This window comes from Anoplophora glabripennis, unplaced genomic scaffold, assembly GCF_000390285.2.
Source record: "Anoplophora glabripennis isolate ALB-LARVAE unplaced genomic scaffold, Agla_2.0 scaffold249, whole genome shotgun sequence".
In the NCBI taxonomy this organism is placed as follows: Eukaryota; Metazoa; Arthropoda; class Insecta; order Coleoptera; family Cerambycidae; genus Anoplophora; species Anoplophora glabripennis.
The window spans coordinates 589105-596538 of record NW_019416857.1 but is presented as its reverse complement, the minus strand read 5'-3'; positions in this window follow the sequence as shown (position 1 = coordinate 596538).

Genomic DNA, 7434 nt, shown 5'->3' with positions numbered 1-7434 from the left:
AATAGAATTGGGAAAAGAACCACGACCTTTTTGAGAAGAAGCATACTGCCAAAATTTTTTAATGTTTTTAGGTATCGCATCTTCTAAAGATTTTATATAATTAAAATAATCTTTAGGTATAAGTTTCTTAGATCTATGCCTTAAAGTACAGAACAATCTATAATCAGATTCATTTCTATAAGTTTTCCATTTTGTATGAAATTTTATTTTTTCTTTAATAACATTAATAGTATTGTTTGAAAAGTAGAAAGGAAACTTCTAATTTACAATTTTCTTAGGAACATAATTAGTTATAAAATAATTAATTTTCTCGTAAAAAATATATAAAGATTCATTTATATTTTTGTTCATAAAAAGATCATACCAATTGATATTTTCTAAATAAGTATTGATTGCAATGTAATCAGTTTTTTTAAAGTTGGGTATAAAAGTATTGTTAGACTTTAGTGATTTAATTAAAGAATTGAAATCAATATCGATACGATAATATTACAAAAATAATATTGTTGATATCAATACAAGACAATAAATTCAATCATGATTCAATACGATACCTGTCGATAATTTACAAATATATCAGTATCGTGTCGTATCGGGAAGCCCTAATCAAGTCTGTTATTGATTTCATCAAAACAAAATACTTTCAATGTTTTGACATGTTTTTACGGCTTTATAGAAACAAATGATGTATGTCTATACAGAATCATGTTACTACGAATTGCCAGCAAATAAAATTAAGTACCTACGTTTGTTGGATTCTACGAAACAATTGGATAAAGTGAACGAAAGAAGTCCCTACAGGAGTCACCCTACACCCTATAAAAGTTTCTTTATCAGCCATGTTATCCTGATACTAGTAAATATTAGAGAACAGTCCGACAATTTTCACGTCATGTGTCGATACACTGAAGTGACTCGCCCCTTCGCCGTCGTCACCCCTTAAATCTGTACAGTTAATTGGCCGGATCGCTAACGTTCAGCGTCACGTCGCAACTTTCAAGTTCAAGTAATATATCGGAGATCGACTTTTAATTATCCGCCATCCGCCGGCGAGTGTCTGGAAATCATTCGGAGAATTAATTTCGCTCCCACGATTCGAGGAAGGAGATATGGGTTGCTGCCGGTAGACTTTAATTGCCGATGCCGGCGCGGGGTGGGAAGTTTTGTACTCGAGGAATGACAGTTGTTTCGGCAACAGGTAAGGGATCTGTTGCACGAAGGTCTACTGTCTGTCTGTTGGACGGTAGTTCTGACTTTATTTAAATGAAGCAGAGTAATGTTTATATTAACTCTTTTATGAACGTCGTTTTTCAATCCGGGTTAGACTGAAATTGCAGGATTGCGATATTCATCTCTGATGGAAAACAAAATATAAACAATTTTAAAAATCGGCCCTGGATCGACTCCAGTGTACGAAGACCATGGGTGAGGCAAGTTTCAGTCTATTGTAACTAAAGTAAAGGAATTTTATGACATCCATGCAAAATTGCAATTTCAAACTATAAATCCACATGTGCTATTAGCTTCAGAGATGATAATGTCGATATAATATTGATAATTTTTCATGAAAGGCAACGCCAAGATCTCGAAAGGTTTTTGCTCGTGACAAAAATATTACATTTTTCTGTATTTAATATTAACCTATTATTATTACACCAAGATTTTGTATTTTAAAGGTTTTGTTGAAGATTGACACAAAGTCATTAACGCTATGAAATGAGCAGTTTTCATCTATGTTGTTAACTAGATCGTTAAATAACATAACGAATAATTAAGAGCCAAAAATGGAGCTTTGAGGAACTCCTGCCGCAACCACATACTCGACAGATATGCAAGGTCTAAATTTCCATTCTTCTCGAAATCCTAAAGAAAATTCATATAGCACATTATGTACCTAAATGAATCGTTTTCGAGATATCAAACTTTGAAAACTTTTTTTTATAAATCATACAAAAATATTTTATTTCTTTAAGTTTATAGCCCGCCAAGTTACCTTTGAAAGTTTCTAGTTCTATAACAACATCGCGTCGTTCTTTTGTCTAATAATGGTTATCTTGAGAACACATGTTAAAAATACATTTAGTGTGAATAATTTTCTCGCAAAAATGGCACGTATAAACCGAGCGTATTGATATGTTAATGATCATTGAATATGGTGATAGATGACGAAGTTGTTACGAAATAGTGGATATTCCAATATATATCTAAATCAACTAAATCAACCGTTTCAGAAACAGACCGACGAAAAAGTGGAAAACCAGTAGGTAAGCGTTACAAATGAAGAAAACTCTTTGAATGTCATGTTAGTTGTGGTGGAAAATCCAATAAATTCGACACAACAGAGGGCTTTAAATCACAACATGAGTCTATATTCCATTAAAAAAATTTGCAAACGGGAAAAAATACATCCATATAAAATGCATTTGTTACAAGAATTGAGTGAAGATGATTGTGATCGTAAAATCTAGTTCTAGATTAAACTTTTCCTGATAAACGGATTGAACGCAGACAGGCAATTGAATGGCCAGCTAACTCTCCCGATATGCCCCCTCTACACTTCAGGAATCAGTTCATGTATTTTTTGCAAATGGTATGGATATACATATACGTAGGGTTCTTCTCAGACCAGCATCAGTACTATTTTTTTCAAATTTTCCTACAAATATGAGGAAATAATATGTATTACCTTATTAACTGGAATCGCCCACCATTCTCCCTTAGACGTTGGTCAACTCGTTGAAATGTCTTATGGTTTGGCAGAGCACGATTAGGAAATCTGTCGTGATTTAATGTTCTAGCTCGTAAAGCATTGCAAGACGCAAGATCATAAATGCGATGCATATTTGCATGCTCAATAAACGTGTATAGCATATTTCGAGTTAATTCACCGTTAAATTCGTCACGAAATCCAAAAATCAGTAAATTAATAACAAAATAAAGGATCAATGTGTCAGGGAAATCACTTTGTTGTCGAGAAAAAATAAATCATGGCCTTTTTTATTAAAAACTAGCAACCTGTCCCGTCTTCGCACGGGCAAATATAAAATAACCTATATTACTCCGAGGAGATGTAGCTTTCGGTAAAATTGGTTGAGTAGTTTTTGTGTTAAGTTATAACAAACAAAAAATCAATCATCTTTCATCTAATGCGACCCTAATATTAATTTTAAAATAATTCACGATATATCTATATACCTAAAGACAACGAACTCAGAACTAAAAATGCAAAACCTTTAAATTTAAAACAATATAGGTAACTACCAACAATGTGAAAACAAAACGAATTAAATTAAAGTACCTATGTTCAGGACTATCAATTTTAATTAATAAGTAAGTAGTTAGGTATCTAACTACCTAAAGAAAACAAACACGAAACAAAAATGCGACTATGAAGTTTTAAATGATTCACAATAAGAAAAAAACAAACAAATTATTAAAACTCAATGAAATAAAAGTATGTTTGCAAGTATCTATGTATGTTCCGACTACCTAAAGACAACAAATGCAAAACAAAAATATGACCTTAAAATATCGAAGGCAATTATAACTTTCCAACAACACCCAGAAAAAAACACAGTCGTCGGTCGTCACCTCCATTCGCTCCAAGTCAGTTTGTTAAAGGATCACGCGCGCTTTATCGTTCGGCTTATTTGCTGAGACAAGACGGTGCGGGAGGAGAGTCGGCGATCGCATCAAGGGAAGCGAGGCGCTTGAATTTTATTCTCGCGTCCGTAATTTTTTTGCGATTATTCCTAAGATATTCATTTAAATTATATGGTGTAAAAGAGTAAAATAATGTGCATGAAATGCTTAAAGCCTCTAACTTATTTAAAATGATAAGGATTAATACCGTATTTGTGTAAATAGCTTTTACATTTTTATAATTGCCAATTTTTTAAGTATTAAAATGGATATAGTATGTTATCCTTAAGAGATAGACATATGCAATCGCGGACTTTTCTGTAGACCTATATAAGATACACAATTCCACCATACATTACTTTGTTATATCTCGAAGAGTTTAGGCAGCGTTTTCGTTGAAAGCTCCCAGACGGCTTATTTTTTTCCGACATCTCCAACAAATATCGTTAATGTATACAAAAACTTAACAAATTATACATATACTAAAACCTTCTTCAAGAACCACTCTATCCATTGGTGAAAACAGCATGAAAATCGGTGCAGTAGTTTTTGAGTTTATCGCGAACAGACAGACAGACGCGGCGGAGGACTTTGTTTTATAATATGTAGTGATGTAGTGATAGTGATAAAACATGAACTCATTTATTATTCTTTTTCTCCTAAACGGTTCATTTTACCGACAATAAACAAGAATACCTTTTTTTAGTGTAAGGTTGAAGTTACCCAGATTTATTATTGTAAAGTCTTTATCATACAGGGTGTTAAAAACTTAGGCATTAGTTTGTAAAGCTTAGCCCGCCCCTGGTAAATTAAAAAAGCTAAATATGTTTCAAGGGCACTATTTTAAGAGGTCGTTTCTAGTGTTCATCACATACAATTTTTATTAAACTATATTAAGTACTTTAAAAGTTATTCAAGAAAAACCGATTTCCAGCGGCGTCCTTAAGGGACACATATCTCCGTAAGGAGGGCCTGTACCACAAAATTTTATAGGAACTTCATCATCGTCATCTTATTTGTTCATGTGCACCCGAGAGATTTCCCACATTTTCCCGGGCACCCCGTATAGTTCGTATATTTGTTTTGAATGTTTGCAATCGTATGAATATTCGCCTTTCCTAGTTCTTCCATTTAATAATTTGCAATATGTTTATTTTAAAACAGACTACAAAAGTGCTATGCCGTTTTATGCAACCAGGCGTCGCTTACTAATTTGTCCGTCTTGATTGCGCTACATCCAAACAAGCCAGCCGCTCGACGTTCCCATTGTCTGTCCGTCCGCGTATTGTGAGCGTATATGAGAGAGTGATGAACGCTGGACGAGATCCGCAAGCCATCCCGGCCGAGCTGAGTACTTTTAATTCAATTTGTTGTCAAATTACGGGAGTACTCTACATTCAGGCGGGCGTTATTAATGGTCGGCTGCCGTCAGGGCATCCTGATATTTCCACCATTAGATATCACTCAGCGGAATTATGCCCGCAGAACTCCTCCGCCTCGGTGTTTATTATCGCGAATTTATTAAAATACCTACCCCGAAAGGCTCGCGTCGCCGCGAGGGTTAATTTATCATCCCCTAATACGGTTGTTAATGTAAATATGGAGGGAGGTCTATTATTAGACCGCGGGATTCTGGCCGCTGAGAAATGATTTCGATACATTTCATTGATGACGTCTTGTAATCGTCTTTACCAGGTTCTTCTGAAATTACATGAAAAATCGCTAAAGTTACACTGAAAGAAATGCGCTGTATTCTTTATTAGAATTCTATATGCCCTTATAAGACCATTGTATACTATATATGACAGTTAAACAGGTGAATATTGGATATAAAACGCGTACTGCTAGCACAGTTGTATAGTGACTATAAACCTTATTCTTTATTAAATTTTTGTATAACTAGTATACAACGTTTTTTATACCCTTTACGAAATAATAGCAATAACTGTTATTAAAGTGTTCCATATCGTTATTAGAACATCTAGTACTGGTTATAAGTTTTATAATAATAAATGTATTAAACTGTTGTATACTCTGTATGAGTTAAAAACATATGTCATTAAGTTTTCAGAAATTTTATTGGATAACTGTAATTACAAGCTAAGGTTCTAATGTAAACATACATAAAACATACTTTTAAGCATTAAAAATGATGACAAATCGCTCCCAAAACTGTCCAGTTTATTTTCTTAGCAACGATGCACCCGTATTTTCTTGTATTACATGAGAATTTGCACTATAACTCTTCCACCTTAAGAATGAAGCATCCCCTGAAAGGTTGAACATCTTTCCTTCTAATTCTATTCCCTCTGGTTGATTGACTTTATACCCATGCTCCTCTTTGTCACCGCTAGCGTTCTGTTCCTCCATCTTATGTAAAACTTCCATCAGCGGTTTCTAATAGGGCATACCTACAAGATAATAATTTTTAAGATTTAGACAAGATTTACATTTGAAAAACAAAACAATTACAAGCCATAAAACAATTAGATACTTACATAATTTTCCATTTCACACAACGCGATATGATCATGTATCCCACAAAACATGTGCCTATACCGTCTATTTTCATCAAACTAGACGTGTAATATTCGTAAGTCGATGCACAGCGGACTGTCGGAAATTTTACGATCATAACCGATTATGCACGGAGAGGTGACGATCACTTAACCATTATAAGACGCGTTTTACACGTTAAAAACGGAAACATATTCAGTATAAGAACGAATAATTCTGTTAATATAATTGTTATATACAAATTCGGATACTGGTCTTTATACAACAAATCTTCCCTACTATACAACTGGAATATAAAGTCTATAACACCTAATAATGTAAAAGTAATTCATTATAACCTTTATTTCATAGATGCATAAGGTGTATTAAGCACCTTCCAGTTAAACTCATTCTATAATGAGTATGGAGATGATTGCTTTTTTTTAATAAAAGTCGTATATTGATAGATAAACAGTTTAATAAGCCCATTTCTTTCAGTGTACTAAAATAAAATCTAAATATTTCTCGGAAAGAACGAGTAAAAGGAAAAACTTTCTTATTTTTACATTTAATATTCTCTGTACGAGGTGTCCAGAAAATTTAAAAAATTGAAAGGAATTAAAGTACCTTTATTTTTACTCTACCGAAAGAGCGTTACTAGAAAAAGTTTTTATGTCCACTGCTAATGTGAATAAAACGAAATTGTTCTTTATTGTACTTTTAACGGAAAAGAACACACTTGAAAAAAGTTCTATTTGTATTTAAAATAAATAAGAGTAAAAATAACGATAGTTTGCTCCTCTGGCTTTTTAATTTCTGAATTTTCTGAACACCCCGTACATAATATGTTACCTTTCTCCTTCCTCTCATTTTAAATTCAATCAAAACATTTTATCAAATGAGACTTTTTCCACAAAATGTAAAATAAATAGTCATTTTTGTATCTAGATCGCGAAATGGTACTTTTGCGTTTAAGAATGGTTAAGTTAAATATCCATTCAAGAACGCAAAAGCATTTCGTGTTAGAGATGCAAACAATATTTTTTTCGTAAACTACAATAGAATAAGACAATTGTGTTATACATAACCATTTAATTTATATTTTAAAACGTTTGAACCGTGTTTGATTCAAGACTGTTTAGGCGGGGTTGCTATCATAACGATAACAACCTAATAAACAATAAAAATTACGTGTTTGAAAAAGTAGAGTCAGAATTATATATTGTCTAAGAGTGTCTAATTCAAAATGTGTCCGAAACGATATTACTGGCATATTTCGAACATAAAATCAATAAA